Source organism: Hemiscyllium ocellatum, chromosome 4 (genome assembly GCF_020745735.1).
Source record: "Hemiscyllium ocellatum isolate sHemOce1 chromosome 4, sHemOce1.pat.X.cur, whole genome shotgun sequence".
NCBI lineage: Eukaryota > Metazoa > Chordata > Chondrichthyes > Orectolobiformes > Hemiscylliidae > Hemiscyllium > Hemiscyllium ocellatum.
The window spans coordinates 141,209,520-141,224,755 of NC_083404.1; positions in this window are offsets into that span (position 1 = coordinate 141,209,520).

A 15,236-nucleotide genomic window follows, 5' to 3' on the forward strand; every position below is an offset into this window, starting at 1 on the left:
ACACACTGCTGTTACTGAGGGGGGTGGGGGGAGGGAGGGGATGGTACACACTGCTGTTACTGAGGGGTGTGGGGGGAGGGAGGGGATGGTACACACTGCTGTTACTGAGTGTGGGTGGGGGAGGGAGCGGATGGTACACACTGCTGTTACTGAGTGTCGGTGGGGGAGGGAGGGATGGTACACACTGCTGTTACTGAGTGTCGGTGAGGGGGAGGGAGGGGATGGTACACACTACTGTTACTGAGCGTCGTTGAGGGGGAGTGAGGGGATGGTACACACTGCTGTTACTGAGTGTCAGTGGCGGGGAGGGGATGGTACACACTGCTGTTACTGAGTGTGGGTGGGGGGAGGGAGGGGATGGTACACACTGCTGTTACTGAGTGTGGGGTGGGGGGAGGGAGGGGATAGTACACACTGCTGTTACTGAGTGTCGGGTGGGGGGAGGGAGGGGATGGTACACACTGCTGTTACTGAGGGGGGTGGGGGGGGAGGGGATGGTACACTGCTGTTACTGAGGGGGTTGGGGGGAGGGAGGGGATGGTACACACTGCTGTTACTGAGTGTGGGTGGGGGGGAGGGAGGGGATGGTACACACTGCTGTTACTGAGTGTCAGTGGGGGGGAGGGAGGGGATGGTACACACTGCTGTTACTGAGTGTGGGTGGGGGGGAGGGAGGGGATGGTACACACTGCTGTTACTGAGTGTGGGTGGGGGGAGGGAGGGGATGGTACACACTGCTGTTACTGAGTGTCTGTGGGGGAGGGAGGGGATGGTACACACTGCTGTTACTGAGGGGACGGTACACACTGCTGTTACTGAGTGTGGGTGGGGGGAGGGAGGGGATGGTACACACTGCTGTTACTGAGGGGGGTGGGGGGAGGGAGGGGATGGTACGCACTGCTGTTACTGAGGGGGTGTGGGGGGAGGTAGGGGATGGTACACACTGCTCCTACTGAGGAGGGGTGGGGGGAGGGAGGGGATGGTACACACTGCTGTTACTGAGGGAGGGTGGGGGGGAGGGGGGGAAGCAACACACTGCTGTTACTGAGCGTTGGTGGGGGGTGGGAGGGGATGGTACACACTGCTGTTACTGAGGGGGGTGGGGGGAGGGAGGGGATGGTACGCACTGCTGTTACTGAGGGGGTGTGGGGGGAGGGAGGGGATGGTACACACTGCTGCTACTGAGGGGGGTGGGGGGAGGGAGGGGATGGTACACACTGCTGTTACTGAGTGTGGGTGGGGGAGGGAGGGGATGGTACACACTGCTGTTACTGAGTGTGGGTGGGGGGAGGGAGGGGATGGTACACACTGCTGTTACTGAGTGTCGGTGGGGGAGGGAGGGGATTGTACACACTGCTGTTACTGAGTGTGGGTGGGGGGAGGGAGGGGATGGTACACACTGCTGTTACTGAGTGTGGGGTGGGGGGAGGGAGGGGATGGTACACACTGCTGTTACTGAGTGTGGGGTGGGGGGAGGGAGGGTATAGTACACACTGCTGTTACTGAGTGTGGGGTGGGGGGAGGGAGGGGATGGTACACACTGCTGTTACTGAGTGTCTGTGGGGGAGGGAGGGGATGGTACACACTGCTGTTACTGAGTGTGGGTGGGGGGAGGGAGGGAATGGTACACACTGCTGTTACTGAGTGTCGGTGGGGGGGGAGGGAGGGAATGGTACACACTGCTGTTACTGAGTGTCGGTGGGGGGAGGGAGGGGATGGTACACACTGCTGTTACTGAGGGTCGGTGGGGGAGGGAGGGGATGTTTGTGGGTGTGGTGCCAATCAAGTGCGGGCTGCTTTCTCCTGGATGGTGTTGAGCTTCTTGAGTGTTGTTGGAGCTGCCCCCATCCAGGGCAAGTGGGGAGTATTCCCTCCCCCTCCCTGACTTGTGCCGCTGTAGATGGTGGGCAGGTTTTGGGGGGAGTCAGGAGGGGAGTTATATGCTGCAGTATCCCTCGTCTCTGGCCTGCTCTTGTAGCCGCTGTGTCTATGTGGTGAATCCCGTTGAGTTTCTGGTAAATGGTAACCCCCAGGATGTTGGCAGTTGAGGTCAGTGATGGTAATACTGTTGACTGTCGATGAATGGTGGTTAGATCGCCTCTTATTGGATGATGGTCATAGCCTGGCATTTGTAATGGTGTGAATGTTACTCATCACTTGTCAGCCCAAGCCTGGATATTGCCCAGATCCTGTTGTATTTGAGCACAGACTATTTCAGTGCCAGAGGGGTTGTGAATCGAGCTGAGATGGCTGACTTCCAACAGTTACGCCCGTCCTCCAATGTGTCAGGTCTGACTCTAACCAGCGGGGAGTTTTTTCCCTGCTATCGGCGGATCCCAGTTTGGTTCAAGCTCCTTGTTGCCACACACAGTTGAATGTTGCCTTGATGTCAAGGACTATTGCTCTTACCCCAGCTCAGCAAGGGGAGGGGCACATTCCGGAGCACAGGTCTTCAGTACTATTGCCGGAATGTTCTCAGGGCCCATTGCCTTTGCAGTATCCGGTGTCTCCAGGCGTTTCCTGGTATGACGTGGAGTGAATTGAATTAGCCGGGGCCTGGTATCGGTGATGCTGGGGATCACTGCAGGAGGCTGAGATGGACCATCCACTCAGTGTTTTCAGTGGGGTGAGTATCACTGGACGGTTCCTGCTAACAGCCAGGTCAGGTCGTGGGGACCTGGGTTTGAATTACAACAGCAGATGGTGAAAGTTTAATTCAACAAAACTCTGGAATTGAGGATCTGATGATGACCATGAGACTATTGACCAGTGTCCGAGAAACCCATCCAGGTCAAACTGTCCGTTAGGGAAGGATAGCTGGTCTCCTGACCTGGTCTGGTCTACATGTGACCCCAGACTCTTGGCTGACTCTGAACTGCCCTCTGGGTAATTAGGGATGGGTAATAAATACAGACCTAGTCAGTGGCACAACCATGTCAAAAATGAGGTCTGCAGATGCTGGAGATCACAGCTGCAAATGTGTTGCTGGTTAAAGCACAGCAGGCCAGGCAGCATCTCAGGAATAGGGAATTTGACGTTTCGAGCATAAGCCCTTCATCAGGAATGAGAGAGAGTAGCCAAGCAGGCTAAGATAAAAGGTAGGGAGGAGGGACTGGGGGAGGGGCGATGGAGGTGGGATAGGTGGAAGGAGGTCAAGGTGAGGGTGATAGGCTGGAGTGGGGTGGGGGCGGAGAGGTCAGGAAGGAGATTGCAGGTTAGGTGGCACAACCATCCCATGAATTGATTAAAATAGAACTTTAGCCTTATCTTTGCCCCGAGGTGCTGGGCTTCTCCATCATTGAGGATGGGGATAGTTGTGAAGCCCCCTCCTTCAGTGAGTGATTTAATTTTCCATCACCATTCCCCACTGGAAGTAGAGGGGCTGCAGAGCTGCGGTGGGAAGGTGAGGGCTGAATTGTTTTATCGTTGGACTGTAATCCAGAGACTCAGGTAATGTTCTGGGGACCCGGGTCCATGGCAAACCTGAAGTTTTAATTCAATTGAAAATGCGGAATTAAGGGTCTACTAATGACTATGAATCCATTGTCAGAGGGGAACCCCCATCTGGGTCCCCAATGTCCTTTAGGGAAGGAAACGGCCCTCCTTACCTGGGCTGGAATACAGGTGACTCCAGACCCACAGTAAGGTGGCTGCCCTCTGGGTGATTACAGAGAGGTAATAAATGCTGGGTCTGGTCAGGGATACACTCATCCTGGGAGTGAATTCAAATAAACTCTGATCTAGGCTAGCATCCGAGGAGCAAGAGAATCGACGTTTCGCACAAAAGCCCTTCATCAGGAATGAAGGGATCTCTTCACATTGATCCAGGGTGAACTCCATCTGCTGTTTCCCAGCCCAGCTCTGCATCCCTGATGAAGGGCTTTTGACCGAAACATTGATGTTCCTGACCCTCGGATGCTGCCTGACCTGCTGTGCTTTTCCAGCACCACTCTCTATTCTAGGCTCTGATCTGTTGGTTGTGGGATTGTTTAGCTCTGTCTGTCACTTACTATTTATGCTGTTTGGTAAGTAGTCCTGTTTGGGAGCTTCACTCGGTTGACACCTCATTTTCAGGTATGCCTGATGTTCCTGGCATGGCCTCCTGCGCTCTCCACTGACCCAGGGTTGATCGCCTGGCCTGATGATAATGGTTGGGTGGGGGATACACCGGGCCGTGAGGTTACAGATTGTACTGGAGTACAGTTCTGCTGCTGTCGATAGGATCCATACAGTACGGACGCAGAGACCGTGCTGACCCTCCAAACATCTCTCTCATGACCCACCCTGCACCCAGCCCAGTAACCCTTCATTTCCCATAGTCATTCCACCCTAACCTGCACATTGGGGACTGTAGGAGGAAAATATGGGGGACAGACTGACTGCTCTGTCTGTGGGGGACAGAGTGACTACTCTCTCTGTGAGGGACAGAGTGACCTGTCTCTATGTGGGGGAGAAGACTGACCACTCTCTCTGTGGGGGACAGAGTGACTGCTCTCTCTATGCTGGACTGAGTGCCCCCCCTCTCTGTGGGACAGAGTGACCTCCCTCTCTGTGTGTGACAGACTGACCGCTCTCTCTGTGGTGGACAGAGTAAGTGCGCTGTTGTGTGAGTGTTTCTGACATTTGGGAGTGTGACTGATAATGGACAGAGGCTCTGTTCCACAGAATGACACACTGACAGCAGCCAGGGTGTGGGTGAGGGTGAGGGTGTGGGTGAGGTTGAGGGTGAGGGTATGAGTGAGGGTGAGGGTGTAGGTGAGGTTGAGGGTGAGGGTGTGGGTGAGCGTGAGGGTGTAGGTGAGGGTGAGGGTGAGAGTGAGGGTGAGGGTGTAGGTGAGGGTGAGAGTGAGGGTGAGGGTGAGGGTGAGAGTGAGGGTGAGGGTGAGGGTGTGGGTGAGGGTGAGGGTGAGGGTGTGGGTGAGGGGTGGGTGTGGGTGAGGGTGTGGGTGAGGGTGTGGGTGAGGGTGTGGGTGTGGGTGAGGGTGAGGGTGTGGGTGAGGGTGTGGGTGAGGGTGTGGGTGAGGGTGTGGGTGTGGGTGTGGGTGAGGGTGAGGGTGAGGGTGTGGGTGAGGGTGAGGGTGAGGGCGGGGGTGAGGGTAAGGGTGAGGGTGGGGGTGAGGGTGAGGATGAGGGTGAGGGCGGGGTGAGGGTGTGGGTGAGGGTGAGAGTGGGGGTGAGGATAAGGGTGAGGGTGAGGGTGGGGGTGAGGGTGGGGGTGAGGGTGGGGGTGAGGTTGAGGGTGGGGGTGAGGGTGAGGATGAGGGTGAGGGTGAGGGTAAGGGTGAGGGTGAGGGTGGGGGTGAGGGTGAGGGTGTGAGTGAGGTTGAGGGTGGGGGTGAGGGTGAGGGTAAGGGTGAGGGTGAGGGTGTGAGTGAGGTTGAGGGTGGGGGTGAGGGTAAGGGTGAGGGTGAGGGTGAGGGTGGGGGTGAGGGTGAGGGTGTGGGTGAGGTTGAGGGTGGGGGTGAGGGTGAGGGTAAGGGTGAGGGTGAGGGGGAGGGTGAGGGTGTGGGTGAGGTTGAGGGTGGGGGTGAGGGTGAGGGTGAGGGTTAAGGGTGAGGGTGAGGGTGGGGGTGAGGGTGAGGGTGAGGGTGAGGGTGAGGTTGAGGGTGGGGGTGAGGGTGGGGGTGAGGGTGAGGGTGTGGGTGAGGGTGAGGGTGAGGGTGAGGGTGAGGGTGGGGTGAGGGTGAGGGTGAGGGTGTGGGTGAGGTTGAGGGTGGGGGTGAGCGTGAGCGTGAGGGTGAGGGTGTGGGTGAGGGTGAGGGTGAGGGTGAGGGGGATAGGGACCTGAAAGCAGAAGGAGAGAGGGACAGATTCACAGGGAGAGAGTGAGAGAGAGAAAGAGAGGGAACAACTGAGCGACAGAAAGAGAGAGAGAGAGAGATGGGCCGAGACTGGGGGGTGATCTGCTGTGTGAGCAGGGGGCAGGAGGCAGGGGGCAGCGGGCAGGGGGCAGGGACTGGATTCGAACGTTGCGGCTCACTGGTCTGATTTTGTGGAATGTCCCTCCAGGAGCCAGTGTGCTGTTAATAACCTGCCAGGAAGGTGCTGTGTTAGCTCTGGCACTGTGTCCAGCCCAGAGGATCGATGGAGTGACCTCACCAAGAAACCAAATCAATCCAGAGTCACACCACCTTCAAACCCCATTGCCCTACTCTGAGGCATTTGCACATCATTCACCACGAACATAACTCCTTAACCCCGCCACACTCCGGTGAAATCTGCTCCTGCTCCAAACTAATTATGTTTACATAGAAGTCTGGGCCTGTCAAACTGTAGATAACTGGGCAAAGAGAGAGGCATTGCAAGATCATTTTATTTGCAGTGAATGATGTACGTCAGAGTCACAGTTGGATTGTGTCAGGTGTGTGAATGCCCTGGGTGTGAGAGCTCACTCCCTCTCAGTATTCACACACAATACTGAACAGCCTGGACAGAGTGGCTGGTGGGAAGATGTTTCCCTTGGGAGGAAAGGCTAGGACCCGAGGGCACAGCCTCAGGGTAAAGGGAAGACCTTTTCAAACAGAGAGTGGGGGGGAATCTGGGGAATTCCCTGCTGTAGGAGGCTGTGGGGGCCGGGTCACTGAGGGTATTTAAGACTGAGAGAGATAGATTCGTGAGTATCAAAGGGATCAAGGGTTACATAGAACATTCCAGCGCAGTACAGGCCCATCGGCCCTCAATGGTTTCACACCAATCTGAAGCCCATCTAACCTACACTATTCCATTTCCATCCAAATGTTTATCCAATGACCATTTAAAAGCTCTTAAAGTTGGCGAGTCTACAGCTGTTGCAGGCAGAGGGTTCCACACCCCTACTACTCTCTGAGTAAAGAAACTACCTCTGACATCAGTCCTATATCTATCACCCCTCAACTTAAAGCTATGCCCCCTTGTGCTCACCGTCCCCATACTTGGAAAAAGACTCTCCCTGTCCACCCTATCTAACCCTCTGATTAGCTTCTATGTCTGTATTAAGTCACCTCTCAACCTTCTCTCTAACAAAAACAGCCTCAAGTCCCTCAGCCTTTCCTCGTAAGACCTCCCCTCCATACCAGGCAACAGCCTAGTAAATCTCCTCTGCACCCTTTCCAAAGCTTCCACATCCTTCTTATAATGTGGTGACCAGAACTGTACACAATACTCCAAGTGCGGCTGCACCAGAGTATCGTACAGCTGCAGCATAACCTCATGGTTCCGGAACTCAATCCCTCTATTAATAAAAGCTAAAACACTGTATGCCTTCTTAACAACCCTGTCAATCTGGGTGGCAACGTTCAAGGATCTGTGTACATGGACACTGAGATCTCTCTGCTCATCTACACTACCAAGAATCTGACCATGAGCCTAGTACACTTTATTCCTGTTACTCCTTCCAAAGTGAATCATCTCACACTTTTCCACATAAACTCCATTTGCCACTTTTCAGCCCAGCTCTGCAGCTTATCTATGTCTCTCTGTAACCGACAACATCCTTCGTCATTATCCACAACTCCACTGACCTTAGTGTCATCTGCAAATTTACTAACCCACCCTTCTACGCCCTCATCCAGGTCGTTTATAAAAATGACAAACAGCAGTGGACCCAACACCGACCCTTGCGGTACCCCACTGGTAACTGGACTCCAGGATGAACATTTCCCATCAACCACCACCCTCTGTCTTCTTTCAGCTGGCCAATTACTGATCCAAACTGCTATATCTCCCACAATCCCATTCTTCCACATTTCGTACAAAAGCCTACTGTGGGGAACCTTATCGAATGCCTTGCTGAAATCCATATACACCACATCAACTGGTTTACCCTCATCTACCTGTGTGGTCACCTTCTCAAAGAACTCAATGAGGTTTGTGAGGCACGACCTACCCTTCACAAAACCGTGCTGACTATCCCTAATCAAATTATTCTTTTCTAGATGATTATAAATCCTATCTCTTATAACCTTTTCCAACACTTTACCAACAACTGAGGCTCACTGGTCTATAATTACCAGGATTGTCTCTACTCCCCTTCTTGAACAGGGGAATTACATTTGCTACCCTCCAGTCTTCTGGCACTATTCCTGTAGACAATGGCGATTTAAAGATCAATGTCAAAGGCTCGACAATCTCCTCCCTGGCTTCCCAGAGGATCCTCGGATAAATCCCATCCGGCCCAGGGGACTTATCTATTTTCACACTTTCTGGTTCAAATGTAGACCATCCTGTTTGTAGAGGTCCCACCTCCCCCGGAACGAGCCCCAATTATCCAGGTATCTGAAACCCTCCTTCCTGCACCATCCCTGTAGCCACGTGTTCAGCCCTGCTGTCTCCCTATTCCTCACTTCACTAACACGTGGCGTGGGCAACAAACCAGAGATAACAACTTTGTTCTAGCCCTAAGCTCCCACCCTAGCTCACTGAATTTCTGCCTTAAATCCCCATCTCTCTCCCTACCTATGTCATTGGTGCCTATGTGGACCACGACTTGGGGCTGCTCCCCTTTCCCCTCAAGGATCCCGAAAACATGATCCTAGTCATTGCGAACCCTAGCACCTGGGAGGCAACACACCAACTGTGAGTCGCTCTTGTTCCCACAGAATCTCTTAGCTGTCCCCCTAACTATGGAGTCCCCAATGACTAATGCTCTGCTCCTCACCTCCCTTCACTTCTGAGCAACAGGGACAGACTCTGTGCCAGAGACCTGTGCCCCATTGCTTACTCCGGTAAGTCGATCTTTAGCAGTATCCAAAATGATATACTTGTTGTTGAGGGGAACCACCACAGGGGATCCCTGCACTGCCTGCCGGTTCCCTTTCCGTCCCCTGACGGTAACCCATCTACCTTCTTCTTTTACCTGAGGTGTGACTACCTCCCTGTAACACCTCTCATATACTCCCTCTGCCTCCCGAATGATCCGAAGTTCATCCAGCTCCAGTTCTAGTTTTCTGTTGTGGTTTTCGAGGGCCTGGAGTTGAGTGCACTTGTCGCAGATGCAGTTGGTGACCCTCACCTCCCACATTCTGCAGGAAGAACATTAAACTGGAGAAAAATAAAGAATAGATAATAAACTAGTTGCCTGACCAATCCAGCGCACAGATAGTTGTTTTTTGGTTCGAGAAGGAGGATGGATGGGAGTCACGACCTTCAGTCGTGTTTTGGGTAAAGCAGCCGCCCATGTATATAACCTGACTCACCCAGTGGTCCCATGTCCGCTCCTGCCCAGTGTGTACTCTGCCTGGTCATGAGGTCAGTATTACCTTCCCAGAAGCCCCCACTTCTCTCTCCCTCTTCCCTCTCTCCCTCTTCCCTCTTTCCCTCTATCCCTCTCTCCTTCTTCCCTCTTACCCTCTCTCCCTCTTCCCTCTCTCCCTCTCCCCCTCTTCCCATCTCCTCTCTCCCTATCTCCATCTTCCCTCTCCCTACCTCCCTCACTCCTCTCTCCCTCTCTCCTCGCTGCTCCCAAAGGGAAAAAAAAAAACTCCAAATGTGGTCTGACCAGATATCTTCTACCAGGACAAAGCAGGAGAATGGGGTTGAGACGCCTATCAGACATGATTGAATAGTAGAGCAGATTTGATGGGCTGAATGGCCTCATTTCCACTCCTATGACTTATGGTCTTATTAGGATAGGAGAAGGAGTAGGCCATTCAGGCCCTAGAGTCTGTTTCACCCAACAATCTCATCATGGCTGACCATTGAACTCAATCCCACCATCCCCCCATATTCCTTGATCCTTGGACCTGCTCCTGGACCGGGGGAACCGAGCTTTCCAGATTGACCCGGTCAGGTCCCTTCAGAATCTTGTCTGTTTCATGGGATTTTCCCGAGGTAAGGGGCCCAAACCTGTTCCTAATCTTCCAGCAGTGGGTCTGACCAGTGCCTTGAATAGTTTCAGCAAAACGTCCCAACTTTTACATTCATCACCTTTCCCTGCCCTATTACCCTTGGCCTTGGATGCTGGCTTTTTGTGGTTCATGGACAATGTCTCCCAATTTACTCTCGTCCAGCAGTTTCCACACTCTTTCCCCATTTAAATAATATTCAGCTCCTCTATTCTTCCTGTCAAAGTGCATCACCTTTCAACCCCCATATCATTCCATCCACATCATTTTCAGCTTAACCTGACCCTCTCCTCCCGCGGTCCCTCGCCCTCCTCAATCTCTCTCCCCCCGCGGTCTCTCGCCCCCCCCCCTCCTTGTGGTTGCCCTGATTTCTGTCTTATCCAGCCTGTTAACTACAGTACATTCACCTTCCTCCCCTACCTCATTGATATCGATTGTAAATAACTGGGGGCCCAGCATTGATCCCTGTGGGACTCCATCAGTGACAGGTTGCCATCCTGAAAATATCCCCTTTATCCCAACTCTCTGTCTGTGTCTATCCTGGTATTCTATTGGCCAACCTTCTATCCGTGCTCATTTCTCACCCACAACTCATTGGGCTCTGCCTTTTCAGGTAAGCCTAATGTGTGGCACCTTATCCAACACCTTCTGGAAATCAAATGCATCACATCCACATCTTCCCCTTTATCGACCTCACTTGTACACAACTCAAAGAATTCTAAGGGACGTCGTCAGGCACAGTTTCTCGTTCCTGACCCACCTTGATCCGATCAGACATTAATGCACTTTCTAATGCACCCTAATGTTTTCCTAATGACAAAGAGTAGGATCACATTTACCTCTGACCTGGAGTTCTCTCTGTGCTCAGGTAGGGGACTGTAAGGACCTGATAAACCTGGAGAGCGTCTGTCACAGGAATGAGAGCGAGTTGCAAAATGTCTCCCATTCAACACTGATCGTTATGCAGTAACACGGAGTTTATTTTTTATATTTCAAAAATATACTTTATTCGTAAAATAATCATAAAATAATTTGATGGACTGTACATTAGGTAATGCCACACATATTTCCACATTAACATACACAGCTCAGAATTATCATTATTATATACAGGTCTGTATGTTTATCAATCATACGCCCATATATTTAGCTGAGGCGTCAGCAGAGCCCAAATGACTGCGTGGGCCCCCTGTTCTTCTTTAGGCAGGCAGATGTTACACGGTGGTCTTTCCCCACCGCGCCTTGGCGGCAGCTGCCCCAAGCTTCAGCGCGTCCCTCAGCACGTAGTCCTGGACCTTGGAATGTGCCAGTCTGCAACACTCAGTCGGGGTCAACTCCTTCAGCTGGAAGATCAATAGGTTTCGGACCGTCCAGAGAGCGTCCTTCACCGAGTTGATGATCCTCACGGAGTTTATAAGCATGGAGCAGGCATTTTAAAGCAGTGAACGGACACCTCTCACACACACAGAACCTGACATTTTAACATTCAGAGCCACACTGTTTGGAGAGTTCCACGGTATACAACACCAGACAGAGGTCAAAGCTGTAAGACAGAGCCATTCAAAACCACACAGGGTCCAGACACACCAACTACCTCTTATTGGTGGGAGGACTGGGGACGGGAGGGAAGAGACTTCAGGAGATTAGTAAAACAAACCACCTTGGCTCAATGAATCCAGCGAGGATGAGGGTCAGGGTTGTGGAGAGCCTGAGAGTGTGGGCAAGGGAGAGCAGGGGAACAGGTTCACAGAGGTGGGTGTGTGGGGGGGTAGGTGTTAGTGCCTGGAATGTGATGATTGCCGAGCAGTTGTATGAGTTTGCAGCAGCTGTGAGGGTGGGATTCAACCCGAGAAACCCCCACACCCTCCTCCCCACCCCCGACCCCGGGCCTTCGCAATCCTAGCCCAGTGACCTGACCACAACTCCAGCGCCTCCACCCTCAGCCCAGTATCTGTCAGTGGATAGTTGAGCCAGATACACTCAAACCTTCCCCCCCACCCATTCCACAGCCCCCCCACAGGCTGAGATTCCCAGGGTAGGGGGCGTTGAGAGGGGGATTGGTGTTGATGTGGAGGTTAGAAGGTCCGGGAGCTACACACCTTTGGCGGACTGGCAGATTGGAAGATGATGTGTGGGAAACATGAGAACAGGATTACTGAGTCGATGAGCGCCTTCCCACTTGGTGACATGTTTATCTCCTTCCTTATTAATCTGCTCATCCCTCTAACGCTCACTCATCAACTGAACAGCTTTGTAGAAAAACCCTGAAGGACAATAAGGATAAATTGGCAGGTTTTGCTCATAACACAGCCGCTGCCAGGCCTATAGGTCAGGCTGCAGCATTGGCCATTTCTCAGTCAGTGCAGAGTTAAAGACTGACCCTGTTCCTTCCCTAAATGTAGCAGCCACACACCTTCCTAACAGGAACAAAGCATTTTACAGGGAATTCCAGAGGGATTCCCTCTCCCTCCTCCCCCTGCATCCCAGGGCAGTGAAGGAGGAGGAGAACACAGAGTGAGAGATAGGGACTGGAAGATGGGATTCATTAAGACAGAAGGCCATTCAACCCCTCAATGGTCTCCTATCACAGCTGTTAATCATTTCTGATTTAGACCTCAACTGCACTGGTCTTCCTCTCTTCAATACCCTCCAGGGGAATGAGCAGCACCAGAACCTTCCTACAAATTGGAATCTTGGAATCCTGACAGTGTGGAAGGAGGCCGTTCAGCCCATCAAAGCAGTACCAACTGTTCAAAAGCATTCCACACAGACCCCCCACCTTATCCCCCGAAACCCAGATTTCACATCCCTGGACACGATGGGAAATTTAGATTAGAGTGGTGCTGGAAAAGCACAGCAGGTCAGGCAGCATCCGAGGAGCAGAAAAATCGACGTTTCGGGCAAAAGCCCTTCCTCAGGAATGAAGCAATTTCCCATTGGTAATCCATCCTGACCTGCACATCTTGGGAATGTGGGAGGAAACTGGAGAAAACTCACACAGACACGGGGAGAATGTGCAAACTCCACACAGAGAATTGCCCGGGACTGGGATCGAACCTGGGAACCTGGTGCTGGGAGGCAGCAGTGCTAACCACTGAGCCACCGTGCCACCCACATTCACGTTGAAACAGGGCATGGAGGGGAATGTCAAAGAGGGAACTGGGCTGTTACAGAGAGAGCAGTCACTGAGGAACACTGACAGTGCAGAGGAAGGGAAGCTGTGTCCCGTGGTGACTTCCTGCTTGAGCTGCTGGAGATGGAGAAGGAAATGGAGAGACATCTTTGGGATTCGGAATTCTGTCTGTCAGTGTGTCTGAATGTCGTTTCCTTGTTTTTTTCAACAGAAACCAACTTCACAGTGAAAGGGGGGAGAGAAAGATTGGTGCAGTTAACTTCAAGAGGACAGTATGCTTCCCATTGAGAATACCCTCCATCATACTGTGTCGCATTAAATGGGACCATGCTAAGTGGATAGACTTTGAACCAATCTAGTATGCCAAGACTGGGCATCCATGATGCATTGTGGACCATCAATAGCAGCAGAACTGTTGGGCAGCACGGTGGCGCAGTGGTTAGCACCGCTGCCTCACAGCACCAGAGACCTGGGTTCAATTCCCGCCTCAGACAATTGTCTGCATGTCATTTGCACTTTCTCCCCGTGTCTGTGTGGGTTTCCTCTGGGTGCTCTGGTTTCCTCCCACAGTCCAAAGATGTGCAGGTTGGGTAAATTGGCCATGCTAAATTGCCCGTAGTGTTAGGTGAAGGGGTAAATGTAGAGGAATGAATCGGGGGAGTTGCTCTTCGGAGGGTCAGTGTGGATTTGTTGGGCCGAAGGGCCTGTTTCCACACTGTAAGTAATCTAATCTAATCTAAACTGTATTCCAGCACAATCTATAACCTCACGGCCCGGTATATCCCCCACTCAACCATTACCACCAGGCCAGGCAATCAACCCTGGGTCAGTGGAGAGCGCAGGAGGCCATGCCAGGAACATCAGGCATACCTGAAAATGAGGTGTCAACCGAGTGAAGCTCCCAAACAGGACTACTTACCAAACAGCATAAATAGTAAGTGACAGACAGAGCTAAACGATCCCACAACCAACAGATCAGATCTAAGCTCTTCAGCCCTTCTACTTCCAGTGGGGAATGGTGATGGAAAAATCAAATCACTCACTGAAGGAGGAGGCTTCACAACTATCCCCATCTCAATGATGGAGAAGCCCAGCACAGTAAGGCAAAGATAAGGCTGATACATTTGCAGCAATCTTCAGTCAGAAGTGCTGAGTGGATGATCCATCTTGGGATCTCCCGTGATCCCCAGCATCACAGATACCACACTTCTGCCAATTCAGTCAAAGAGAAGGACTTTCCCCACCCCCACAGTTAATACACACACACACACACACACACACACACACACACACACAACCTATGCCCCACCCCACATACACCCCCCCCATGTACATACACACACACACACCCACACACACATACACACACCCAACCTATGCCCCACCCCACATACACCCCCCCATGTACACACACACACACACACACACACACACCCAGGTGGTTAGTAAAGGCAGGCGAGGAGAGTATCCAATCAAAAATTAGGGAAGTGCAAACCATCCTTAGCTACAAAATTACTCATAAACTGAGGATTAGGAATTTTTTAGGAAGCAGCAGAGGCTGAAAAGCTAATAAAGAGGGAGAAAATTATGAAAATAACGTGTCTGCATGGGATTTCTCCGGGTGCTCCGGTTTCCTCCCACAATCCAAGGATGTGCAGGTCAGGTGGACTGGCCGTGCTACATTGCCCGTAGCAATAGGTGCTTAGTCAGAGGGAAATGGTTACTCTTCAGAGGGTCAGTATGGACTGCTTGGGCCGAAGGGCCTGTTTCCACACTGTAAGGAATCTAATCTAAAAAAAATCTGCAAAAAATATCAAAACAAGAAGCAAGAGTTTCTATGGATTCCTAAAAACAAAGAGTAGCTAAAATGTGGGAACTTTGGAGGGTGTGACCTGGTGAACTAACCACAGCAAACAGGGAAAGGGCTGATCGTTTAAACATATACGTGTATTTTGAATCTGACGTCAGTGTAGAGCACACTGTCCCCAGGCCCAGAGATAACAGATGACCTAGATGCTAAAAGGAGGAAAGGGTTTAGAGCAGACTCTACCCTGAGGGACAAACCATTGAGAGTGAAGGCAGAGATATCACCAGGTCCTGATAACCCACACCCGAGTGTTTGACGGGAAGTGGCTGCAGAGGTACTGGACAGATTGGTCAAAATATTCCAGACTGCAATGTCTTCTGGGAGGATGTTACCAGATTGGGAAAGTGTGAATGTGATACTCGAACATGGAAGGAAAGAGAGAAAGCAGGAAACTACAGGAGAGTTAGCTTCACAT